Here is a 13,656-nt window from a genome sequence, read left to right as displayed (position 1 = left end):
ATTTCTAATAATTAGAGAAATGCAAATTAAATCAACTCTGAGGTACCACAATCACACCCAGATTGACTAGGATGGCAGAAAAGGAAAATAACAAATGTTGGAGGGGATGGGGGAAAATAGATACACTAATGTATTGTTGGTGGAATTGTGAACTAGTCCAACCATTCTTGAAAGCAATTTGGAGCTATGCCCCAAAAAACTATTAAATTGTATTTTTTTTGCCCAAAAAATAGTGCTACTGGGTATATACCCTAAAGAGATCAAAGGAAAAGGATCCATATGTACAAAAATTTTTTATAACAGTCATTTTTTGTGGTGCAAAGAATTAGAAAATGATGGGATGCCCCGCAAATGGGAAATGGTTAAACAAATTGAGGTATAAAAATGTGAAAGAATACTATTGCCCTTTAAGAAATGGTGAAAGAATGCTTGCTTTGGTAGAACTATGTTCTAAAACTGGAACGATACAGAGAAGATTAGCATGGCCCTGCTCAAGGATGAGATGCAAATTCATGAAGCGTTCCATATTTTTGTGTTTTGTTTCATTCTTTTTTTTGTTGTTGTTCACTCTATTGGTTATAATTCTTCTTTACAACTTGACTAATGTTTAATGCGAAGGTATTTGGAGAACCTATATTGGATTGCATGCAGCCATGGTGGAGGGGTGTGAAGAGAGGGAGGAGAAGAAAATTTGGAATTCAAGGGATTGTAGAACTGAATGTTGTAAAATAAAAGTAAATAAACAATTAAAAAAATAATTAAAGGCATGGCTTCAGGGAAACCTGGGAAGACTTATATGAAATGATGCAAAACAAGATGAGCAGAACCAAGAGAACAATTTCCACAGTAACAACAATATTTTAAACATAATGAACTTCGAAGGACTTCGTAATTCTGATCAATACAATGACCCACCATAGTTCAAAAGACTCATGTCAAAAAATGCTATCTACCTTCATTTAGAAAACTAATGGACTCATAGTGCAGACTGAAGCATGGTTTTTTTTTTAATTTTCTTTCTTTATGTATTTCTTTTTTGGAACATTATTAATGTAGAAATTAGTTTTCCATTATTTCATATTTGTAATGGGTTCTGTATTTCTTGCCTTCTCACTGGGTGGGTGAAGAGTATGTATGTAAATATTTTAATATTTATATACCATATATTAATGATAAAATGATTTAATATAATATATGCACATATACTAAATTGGAGATAATCAACAAAGGAAAAGAAAATGAGAAATGATGTTAAGGAGATTTTAGGAGAATAGGGGTTCACAATGCATGGCCTCCATTATCTTGGTGAAGTATGATACAGTCTTACATAGATGCATATGAATATATGTCTATGTATGATTATGATTATAGATATCTAAGTATATGTATGTAAGTGTATTTGTGTATGACTATATATGCATATGTCTTTGAGTGTATATGTGTATATAAAGGTATATGGTTTATGTGTATATATGAAGGTATATGTATGTATATATATGTGTGTGTATGTATATGTATGTATGTGTATATGTTTATGTTGATGAGGGAAATCCCCTAATCTGCTGGACTAAAGTTTTGCAATGGAGCAGGGCATGCATTCTAAGTTCATGGAGATGGATGTATTTAGGTGTTTAACTGTGCTACTTTTGCATTCCTTTGTATCCTCAGCACTTAGCATAGTTCTGGCACACAGTAAGTATATAATACATGCTTATTGATTGACTGACTGGACATATAAACAGAAAGAATGAGACTCCCCACTCTCACTCATGATCCATTCTTTGTAATAGAATTCAATTAACTTCTTCATTAACTGATCAAATACCTATTAACTGGAAGACATGAAGGTCAACTTATGGATATTGAAGAGATGCTTTTAGGGACAGTACTAGTCTTCTGTAACTCAGATGAGAGATCACCTACCTGGTGCTGGGAAGCCAGCACTAATTCAAGAACCCAAGGATTGGTATGCCCCTGAGGTAACTGTAGATGTAAAAAAACATGGCAGAGGGCAAGGAGAAAGATAAAGGGACTTTTAGCCAAGTTATATGAGGAACCAGGAATATCTAGCTCAGAAAAGGGAAGAGATAAGAGATAGCCTTTATTAGCTGTTACAATGGGAGGGCTGTCATGTGAAAAGTGATTATATTTATTCCACGTAGAACTGGAGGACAGAACTATGACCAGCAGAAGGCAGATTTCAACTCAATAAAAGGAAGAGCTTCCTTGGAATCAGAGCTACCTGAAATGGGAATGGGCTGCTTCATGAGAGAGTGATTTTTCCAACACTCTTAAGTTTACAAGCAGAGGTTTGATAACCACTGATTAGGGGTTTTATAAAGAGAATTATGATATAATGAATTCCTATTTCCCAGTTAGAGAATGCAAGAGTAAGAAGCTCCTAATATGTTGCAATTGCTGTTTTAAGATATTAGATATTAGCCCAAATTCTAAATATAAGCATTTTAAATTAATGGGAAGCAGCTTGATGAATTTTCACATATGAAAGTAAGTTTTGACTTGGAATAGTTTTATAAATTCATTTACAATTTTTGAGAACATACTGAAATGTTATCACTTTATACCAAAATGCAGCCTTACTGAAAAACCTTTTACAAGAATGAGAATAATTAAATTGGAGATTCAAAGTGTACCTTTACAATCATTTTACTTTAAAAAAAAAACTTCATTACAGTTTTCTCTGAGGTAAAGATAAAATGACTTCTAAGAAAGTTCTAAGCCTTTCTTCATGAAAAATATATTAAACTATTCTTAAATAATGCCTAATAAATGCCTGCTACATTTAAAAAAAAACCCAAACTGAAAATATTCTCTGCGGGATTTCCCCAGACGAACTGAAAAGAACTTTAAATCTGAAAGATCTTTGGGGACTCCTTGACACTAGGAAATAGCCAGGCTGGGTCATCCCTGATCCTACAGAACTGAAAGGAATCCTCAGATCACTGTGAAGTGGCTTTCCATTTTCCAATTATGGAGCTCCAAAGGGTCTCCATCTCTGCCTCTGGCTTTGCTATTGGCTTTAAAATGTCTCATGCATTCCTGGTATCACCATGTAGACTATTCCTCCTCCAAATTTTACTATCCTTAAGACCACTAGGTGGTTATCAACCTTTATTTTGAATTAGTCTCATATAAGAATGCATTATTAGAAAAAAATAGTCAAAGATTTCACAAGTCCAAATGTCCAGAATAATTAAAAAGAATAGGTGGATAAATTTCTGGGAGCTGGTTTCCTATTCCAATACTGTACAAGAGTTCTTTCCATAATCCTTTCTGCTTTAGCCACCATAGCCTTATCACCCATAAAGAACAAAAAGGTTAATTTGTATATTTTGCTTTTAAATCTTCCTAAACTTTTTTAATTTATAATTTTATTTTGTCTTCAATATCACTAATACTATGACTCATGTTAATAAATTCCCAGGAAAAAGGAAAAGAGATTAGAGTAATCAGAATGGAGAAAGTAACCATGACTTCAGCAGCTGATAGAACATTATAGCCATTGATTCAATCTACAATACCTTACTGACAATGAAGGGATATTAGGATCTCACATTACCGTACATGCAGTACTGAAAGCTCTACATAAATAATCTCTATGTACCAGGGTCATCTCTAAGATCTATTCCAATCTGAAAATATGAGTCTATTACAAATATTCTAAACCATTTTTTCAACTGTTCTATTCTATTCGTTGCATTTGTAGGTTATACAATCTTGGATTTTATAAAACACTTCATATTTCATCTCATTTTAAGACCAAGGAAAAAAAATCTCATTGAACAGGCAAGTTTGTCATTACAGAAAAAATAATATTAAGTCCTTGATAGCATGCAGTATTATTCTGAGTAATGAATGAAAAAAATAAAGCTAGTGATTTCCCTCTAGGAGATTCTAGCATCTATTGGTAAAGATTAGTTTCATGTTATGGGGGTAGAAATCAAGCAGAATAAGGGCAAACAGCCTATTCTTATTTCATCATTTAAGAAAGGCTTGGGGTGGCCAGGTAGCACAGCGAGTAAGAGCACCGGCTCCAGTGTCGGGATGACCTGGGGATTGAATCCCAGGCTCAGACACTTAGCACCCACCCAGAAATACCTGGCTGTGTAACCTTGAGCAAGTTACTTAACCCCGATTGCTTTAAAAAAAAAAGGCTTAATTAAGGTGGCAGTTCAGTAGTTGCTTAAAGTTGGAGCAGAAAACTAAAAAGTGTCTCTAATCAATCATTCAATTAATCAGTCTATATTAAGTACTTATTATATACAAAGTTCTGAACTAGGTTCTGTGAGGGATACAAAGACACTAAATACATTATCTACTAGGTGAAAGAAAAAATAAAAATATACATGAAAAGCCAAATAAAAATGCAGAAGTTTAACAATGATATGAAAATATTACAAGGCAGTGTATCATAATAATCATAATTAAATACCAAGTGATTGGTTTAGATAAATGTTATAAATTCAGTTTTTCATAATTTATTGATCTAGTAAATACTTTTGAGTACATATTCTGTGCAAGGGAGTGCAGGAGGAAAGAGGTAATTGTGAAAGACTTGGGAAAGAAGAAGAGACAGAAATTGATATGGTTTATGAAAGAAAAGCAGGAGCAGGGTAGGCAAAGAGGAAAGGATAGTATTCCCTAAGCAAAGGAATGGGGGGGGGGGGGGGGAATCTGTGGAGCTGCCTCTAAAATAAAATATTAAAGTCTTCAGCTTGGCATTTGAGCCCCTCCACCATCTTGCTCCACCGACCTTCTAGACAGTTCATTTTACACAAGCCATGCTGTATGACAGAACTTGTTTCCTTGCATCCTTTTTGTAAAAATCCTAACCTTTTTTAAAGGCTGAACTCTGAAAAGCCACTTCCTCCATGAAGCCTTCCATATAGACCCCATTTGTCTATGTTCTCTTCCTCCTTTTTCTTCATCATTACTTATCTGTATATACCTTCTATCCTTCAAATAGAATGCAAATTTCCTGAGGCTAAGGATTTTGTCTTGTTTTGTTTTGTCTTTGCTTCACCTGTGCTTTGTACAAAATCATTACTTTAAAAATGCTTAAAGACTTGAACAGAACTGACTTTAATTAGCATGCTATATAAAGTGAAAGGGACAGTCAGGCTGTACTAGAGCAATCATTTAGGAAAGGAAGGGGAGACAAAATTGGAAATGTAGGTCCAGATGGTGGAGTGCTTGGATTTATAAGGTGAAAGTTTGTGATGCGGTTTAGGGATGCTGACATGCTTTAGGGGTACTGGGACCCTGAAACATCAGGGTACAGGGTGATGTCACTGGGCACAAATTTACAAACTCAAATCATCTTCCAATCAAGTGGTAAAATTTATTGTGATGACAAAAGAAGGGGTTTGCAATTTAATGAGGGTGGTGCTAAAGCTTATATGGAACAGGAACAGTAAAAAGATTGCCAAATTTACGAATGAGATGTGTGTGTGGCGGGGGAAGATTAAAGAGTGGTCAGTATATGCAAGTGGTCTGGGTGCTGGTTTGCTGGAATGTGTGGGAAAACTCAGGGAATTAACAGAAATAGCTTTGTTGAAGGGATAAGATAGAAGGGTTGCCAAAGCATGGTCCTTGGGGAGGCACCAGAGACAGGATCTTCATTCAGGTACCCCCTGTGCCTGTGCTGATAGCCTTTATCTGAGGAATTACAGGGTCAACTCTGTATGTGCATATAACAAAGATTTTCTCATGAGGTTTGGGGGTGGGGAAGGGGTGCTGAGATTCTGGGCTTCTTCCAGAGATGAGGTCTTAAGGCATTTGGGGTCCAGGTCCCACCACACCATCATTTGAACTTCATCCTGTAGAAAACCTAGGTTTTAGAGCAGGCGAGTGACCAGATTAAAATTGTACTTTAGAAAAGATTAACCTGGCAGCAAGTATACTGAATGGAAGAGTAACAAGGAGGCCAATCAAGAAACTATTATTGTGGTCAGGTCATTGTTGTTCCTCCTGTTCTAGAAGAGGACCAATGACCAATGAGGTCATGAGGGTGATGTCTTGACTTGCAAGTGAATTAGATTTAAATGAGGTGGAGCCGTGCAAAGTCATCAGTCCCCTTCTCTCCTTCAGAGTAATCACTCTCTCCTCCAAAGTCCAGTGGCAAGTTATAGTGGGAGACCTTGGCCTTTTTAAGCTGAGATCTTTCCCAGGTCTCAGTGCTAGAGAAAAATCCTTAAATAAAAAGATTAGAGCATTATTCACATGGATGTCAGAGATGTGGTGTGAAAATGAATGAGTCTTCCAAAGGAGGAAGTGTAAAAATACTAAACCACATTTACATAGCAATTCAAGTTTTATGAAGCAATTTCTTCTATGAAAAAAAGCTGCCTATGTTCTCCTCATTTTATAGATGAGGAAACTGAGTCAAAGAAAAGTTAAATTCCTTGTCTAAGGTAATTTAATGAGGACCTCTTCAAGTAGTAAAACTGGGAAATGAGCCAAGGTCTTTTAACTCCATGTCTAGTATTCTACTTATTATATTAGAGAGAGTAGAAGAGGGCTAATGACAAAATTCCAGCTTGATAACTCTATGATTCAAGTTTATACACAAACTTGAAAATATAGTTGAGGTTCTCATGAAGAGTAAAGTCTAGCATGTGTGCTCTAAATTAACAATTGACAAACTATCATAAATTAAGCTTACAAACTATTATTAAACGTCAGTTCATTTAATGTTTTAACATAAAGCACATCAATGTTTCAAAATCACTGAAATTTAAATCTTGGTGGTTACTCTCTATACCAATGAATATTATAACTTGTCTACATTTTAGTAGATGGTCTCAATGAGTTGCAGTGGCCAAAAAAAAAAATGTCACCTATTTGGTGATGATACATAGTTAGACTGATCCTTGGATGACTAACATATCATCCATTGCCTAGCTCATATTCAAAGAATTTTCATACTTAAAGTCATTCTATCTTGAAAGGACCAAAACAGAGATTGTGAGCTGCTGGCATACTTTCAAGAATACCAAGAAACTTTCATGCTATGTTGATGCATCAGAATAGGGTTTATTATCCATATCTTTAAAGTATAAGTATAAAATCAAACATTCTTCAACTTCTTTTCTACAAATGGACCCCTTTTATTAAGGAAGAAGTAATATGCATATATAATAATTAACAATAATAGTGAGTATATATGTGTATATATGTATACATATTTATATATACACATGTATTTAGTGCTTTAAGTTTTGTGAAGTACTTTACAAGTACTTACAAATATCTCAATGTATTCCCACAACACTATGAGAGGTTGTTCAGTTGTTCAATCATGTCTAATACTTCATGATTCTGTTTTATTGTCAAAGATATTGGAGAGGTTTGCCATTTCCTTCCCCAGCTCATTTTACAAATGAAGAAACTGAGGCAAAGAGAATTAAGTGACTTGCTCAGGATCACACAGTCAGTAAGTGTCTGAGACCAGATTTGAACTCAGAAAGATGAGTCTTTCTGACTCCAGGTTCAGCACTCTATCTACTTCACCACCTCAGTGACCCATAAAGTAAATAATTATCCTTTTTTTTCTTCATTAACCAACTCTGAAGTTTTCTTTTTCTTCTTCTCTTTTTTTTCCTTTTTGGAGGGCAATTGGGGTTAAGTGACTTGCCCAAGGTCATGCAACTAGTTTTTGTTTTAAGTGTCTGAGGCTGGATTTGAACTCAGGTCCTCTTGACTCCAGGGCTGGTGTTCTATTCAGTGCTCTATTCACTGTGCCACCTAGCCACCCCAGAGTTTTCTAATACATCAATGTAATCTCAAATAGGACTTCATGTTCCATAAGCTCATATACATGAGAATATATTTATTGAAAAGATCTACAGATATGGACATATTGACAAAATGACTCTGTGCAGAAGTTAGATACTTCCAAAAGGTGGGGATAATTTAGGTGATAAGAAGAAACTATTTCTGGAAGTTAATGGGACGAAAGCTTCACTACCATCCCACTCTTAATTCACACATTATAGTGCAGAGGTAGCTGTGGTTTCTCAAAAGTCATGCCAGCAGAAAACAATTTCTGGCAGGTTCTAACCTATCAAGGTGGCAAATACAAGATGTTTGAGGACCAGTTTATGTAAATCTAGAGAAGCTTATCCACAGAACATTGTTCACCATGTAAGCTTTTTTTTTTCAACTAAGGCAACTCATGAAGAACATGCACTAAGGGACAGAGGGTTTGCAATCATAAAGCATTGCTCCAACTAATGAAAGCACACATCCTCAAAATAATGGAATGAGATGAGTGGACTTTGCAAAGTCTTGTTTGGGATCCTATCATTTAAGCCTAGGCCACAATTATATTTAACAGCTTCATCTGCCAACTCATGCCAGTATTTAACAACTCACATCTTCAGGAAAACTACTTCAAATCTAACAACTGCCAAAAGCTTTAGTTTCAAATCAATTTCCTTATGTTTTATCTTCATTGGAAATGGAAAAGAGCTAGTTGTCATTTTCTGTGAAAAGAGTCTTCATATACAGTGTATGAAGACATTAAATTGCCCTTCAGCCTTTTCCTCTCTAGGCAAGTCCTTTAATCTTTCCTCATAGGTCCTATTTTCCTATCCTTTAATCTTCATGACTCTTCTCTGTCCTTTCCAACCTTCTTTCAACTCAGAACTCAGATCTGGAAACAGTACTCTAGCAAGATGCCAGTAAGAATCCTACATGTTACATTCCTATTTATTCACCCCAGGATTATACTTTCTTTTTTTAACTACAGTTATACATTACTGACTCATGATACTTCTCTGGGGAAAAAAAGCTAGTTATGAATTTTTCTCAGAAGAAGAAATTGTATTAGGATACTAAAGAAACATTCTTCAATTGTCTCACTGTCATCCACTCTAGGATGGGTATCTATCTATTTCCCCCATAAAAATTAGATTTGATTATCCATTTTCACCAAAATAGCATTTACTAAAAAAGAAGCATTAACTCAGGTAAGCAAAATGCTGGTTCCTTTCATCTCAGCAATTCCACACCTACTCACTCCCCAATTGACTTTTATGGAGTATTACTTTGCATTAAAAATCCATTTAATTACGCTGAAAAAATACATCACTGTTATGCTTTGGGCCGGTACCATGTTGCAGCTGTTCCTATTTAAAGGATAATTGTAGCCTCACTCTTTTACAAGTTAATAATTCTGATTTTGAAAGGATTTATCCTTACAGTTTATCCTGATGAGAGAGGACTGGATTATTGCCTTGTAAAATAGCTGAAGTCTTATTATAGCTATTATGCCACAAATGTTGTATATTGTTAAAGATCAAAGTACTGTACCACACTCAGTTGTGAGATGTACATGGATGGCATACTTCCCATACAGTGTTTAGAAAAACAACACTGGATTTCATGAGTCATTCAGTACCATGAGATGTATCTGCAGACCCTTCCATTGAAACCTGTTTCTGATGCCAAGATCTGTTGTGTTCCTAGACTGAGGTAAAAAAAAAAAATTATAATCTAATCATTTCTCAAACTATGCCTACGAAAGAAATTAGTTCTAGGTTCTCTTCCATTGTAGTATCTGTCTTGCTATTTATCATCCTATTATACAATGTGATTATACCAGACAATCATCAAGGAGATTTACACAGGCTATATTATTAAATCACTGGTAATCATAAGGACTTTGATATCCCGCATTATGATCACCAATAAATATTGGCCATTCAGAATATGTATAAGGCACTGTGCCTTAAGCATTAATGATACATTCAGGGAGGTACAAGATATAGACTCTACTGTCAAGGACCTCAGATAGTCCAGTTGAAGGACAATATGAATAATAATACTGAGCAATACAGATTTAAGTGCCAAATGAGTGGTGTTTATTGAGAATCTATCTGCTAGAGAGAACGCGGTCCAGATAACATAGAAAATCTCATTCCTTAATTTTTCTTTTACTTTTTAGAGGGCAATTGGGGTTAAGTAACTTGCCCAAGGTCACATGGCTACTTGTGTATGTGTGTGTGTGTGTGTGTGTGTGTTGTGTCTGAGGCCGGATCTGAACTCAGGTCCTTCTGATTCTCAGGCACTCTACTCCCTGCGCCACCTAGCCACTCCTCATGCCTTAATTTTTAATAAGGAATGTATGCCATGTTATATACAATATGCCATGCTTCCATTTTACTATAAAAAAACATTTCATGAGACATTCTTGTAGTCAATGTATAGAAGACCACAATATGCATAGTAATTTTTTTTGGAGGGCATTTGGGTTAAACGACTTGTCCAAAGTCACATGGCTAGTAAGTATGTAAAATGTCTGAGTCTGGATTTGAACTCAGGTCCTCCTGACTCCAAGGACAGTGCTCTATTCACTGTGCCACCTAGCCACCCCAATATGCATAGTAATTTTGATTTCAAAACTCAATGTGTTATAAAAAGAGGAGGATGCACAGGTCAAAAAGTGCTATCTTTTATGATTGACATTTTTAAGGGCCTATTAAAAATATGGGATTTTTAATTTAAAGGAAATCTTTCCAAGATAACTCATCTTGCATTTTCACTTTGGGACATATAATTGATAAAATTAGCATATCTTCCTATATGCTAACTACAGGTATAATTAATGAAAAATGATCCGTAAACTTAGAACTAAAATGTGCTACAATAATAAGTTAAAATGAGAAGGGTTAGAAAGAAGATGCTGCAATAGCAAAAGTCAATAGGGAGTAGAAATGCTGTTACATTATGAACATAGTCCGGGGAGATGGGACCGATACTAACAGGCATTCAGATTCTGGTATATGTATATGACATATCCCTATAATGGAGAAAGGAGATGAAAATATCTCTTAAAGGTACTGTTCTACCTTTTTCACCATGATTTCAGACTCAAAAAATACTTATTGATTTCTAGGTATCTTAATACCCTAATGAAGTACTCAGGTCAAGAGGCCTAAGTTTTGCAGGCTTAAAAATAGATATTCAGCTATTAATTAATAATTTGGCATTTAGTTTATAAATGTTTCCTGTGAGTTGGGTTAGGGTAGATCACTTCTCTAGAGATGCAGAGGTGGGGAACCTCAGCCTGGAGGCCAAATGTGCCCTTCTAGGTCCTTGGGTGTGGCCTTTTGACTGAATCCAAACTTCACAGAACAAATCCTCTTAATAAAAGGATTTGTTCTGTAAAACAGTCATGGACCATACAGTCTCTATAAGATAATCCTCTATTTTGATTATTTCATGCATTGGTGTAGTTTATACACCCTATTATACTTTAGTAAGCTCCTTGAGGGCAGGAACCAAGTCTAATTGTTTTCTGTGTCCTTTTGAGAAGCTAGAGGACTATATTAAACATCACAGACACTAATAGATGCATGAATCAATGGTACGTATTTGAACATTCTAGTAAATGGAAAATTCATATAATATCTCCCTCAAGGACTTTACTTTGTAAATTAAAAAAATATATACTCCAAGGTTTAGCTCCAAATTCCCTAGTTTTACCTTGGTATAACTACAACTATTAAGTCCATGTCACAGGAAGTAGGGTCTGAAAGAGAACACTTCTCTAATTATTGTAGGGTAGTCCTCACTCTGTTAACGGTTCCAGAATGAACTCTGCACACATCCCACTGTCCATCCTCAGTTTCAGCACCCTCCACAAATCCAATCAAGCTTCTGAATGAGCTGAAATAAATATGCAGAACTGGCATTTGAACTTTCAGCAGTTGAGAGAAAGGTGCAGGGTTGAGAGAGAAAGAGTATCACTCCAAATCCTTTCAAGATATTGTCAATAATAACTATAATAGTTACCATTTATATATTGCTTTAAGGCTTAAAAAGCACCTTACATATGTTATCTCATTTAATCTTCACGACATCCGATGATATAGGTACTATTATTATCCCCATTTTACAGATAAGGAGACCGAGAGTTTTGTTGTTGCAGTGGTGTCCAATTCTTCTGGACCCCATTTGGGGTTTTCTTGGCTAAGATACTGGAGTGGTTTGCCATTTCCTTCTCCAGCTCGTTATGCAGATGAAGAACTGAGGCAAACAGGGGTAAGAGACTTGCTTAGGGTCACACAGCTACTATATGAGGCAAGATTCGATCTCAAGTCTATTCGGACTCTATGCTTCACCATCTAGTGGCCCCACTTAACAACCCCTGGTTTTCCTCTCTTTGATGGGTTAAGTCAATTTGAGCAACTATTAATTTTTTTAGGGGATGAGGTAGTTCTCATCCTGTGATCTCATTGGTTTAGAGAACCAGTGATGAAACTTCTTCTGCTAATACAGATTTACAACTTTTCTGCAATTTAATTTTAGAGTTACTTGGGGCAACAAAAAATTAAGAGACTTACCCAGAGTGACAGTCAATATTGTCAGACTAAGTACTGGAGTGTAGGTCTTCCTGACAATGAAGTTTTTGGCTCTTTATACATTACTCCACATTGCCTCATAGTTAAATATGTCAATTTAACTACATTTCCAGGTTTTTTGTGATCTTAAAATAGGACAGCATTTTGCAAACAAGTGTTGAGTGATGAACAATGACTTTGTTTAAAATATATTTACTCAGGGGCAGCTAGGTGGTGCAGTGAATAGAGCACAGGCCCTGGAGTCAGGAGGACAAGTTCAAATTCAGCCTCAAATGCTATCTGTGTGACCTTGGGCAAGTCACTTAACCCCAATTGCCCTGTCTTCCCCCTTCAAAAATCAATATGTGTGTGTATGTATATATATTTACTCAGGGGCAGCTAGGTGGTATAGTAGATAGAGTACCAGCCCTAGAGTCAGGAAGACCTGAGTTCAAATTCAGCCTCAAATGCTATCTGTGTGACCCTGGGCAAGTCACTTAACCGTGGATTGCCTCCCCTCACCCCCCCAACATTTATTTACCCATTTGTGTTTCCCTTCAATAAAATGTAACCTATTTGAGTGTAGAGCTGCCACCATTCTCATCTGTGAATCCACAGCATGCAAGCACAGTGCCAGGCACACAGAAGATACCCAATATGGCAGAAATTTGAGCTGAGATTTTAAATTAAAGCTGAGGAAGAGTGTTACAGTATTTAATCTCTAGTAGATGAAACAAGCACATTTGAACATCTACAACACTGAATGAAATTAAAAACCACAGAACTTCATTTAAAATTTATTTTTATTAATTTTTATTAGAAGCAGAGAAATGTTCATTTTGTCAAAGAGTTCTGAATGTGGATCCTGGTTGCCCTTCCTGATCCCACTAGTCATTATTAGTGACTCACTCCATTTTCAAATTATCCTTATAGTCTATATACAGTGTTCTATTAAGTCTATATAACCTATCTGGCTAAATGTTCTTCCATATTCTTCTATACCTCTTTCCCCACCACTACCAAGTTGTAAATTCCTTGAGGGATTGGTCTTTGCATTTAGTAAACACTTAAATGCTTGTGGAAGTTGATTGGATACCACTTTCTCCAGCTCCCTTTTCTTCCAGGATGAATCTTGTGGGTGGGTAGTCATATGGACTTTCTCTACTTAAAAAGAAAAAAAAATGAAAAGAAGACATTGACCTAAAATGAAGAGTGCTAGATTGATAGTCAAAGAATTTGGGACCTAATCCTGGCTGTGCCATTTACTACCTGAGGGACTTTGTACAGG

At 35.9% G+C, this 13,656-nt stretch overlaps 1 non-coding gene across 1 annotated transcript; it reads left to right on the top strand.

The window, feature by feature from the left end:
• The first annotated feature begins 427 nt into the window (after positions 1–427).
• Positions 428–532, top strand: LOC138170751 (U6 spliceosomal RNA). Its single transcript, XR_011170730.1, has one exon. It is a non-coding gene; the product is annotated as a U6 spliceosomal RNA (small nuclear RNA).
• Positions 533–13,656: the final 13,124 nt, after the last annotated feature.

The sequence above is a fragment of the Petaurus breviceps genome, unplaced genomic scaffold (assembly GCF_028583685.1).
Source record: "Petaurus breviceps papuanus isolate PSGF00001 unplaced genomic scaffold, PetGlider_PUasm1.0 38, whole genome shotgun sequence".
NCBI classification, from domain to species: Eukaryota; Metazoa; Chordata; class Mammalia; order Diprotodontia; family Petauridae; genus Petaurus; species Petaurus breviceps.
Note: the sequence above shows the minus strand (reverse complement) of the source record. Positions and strands in the feature narration are given on the sequence as shown.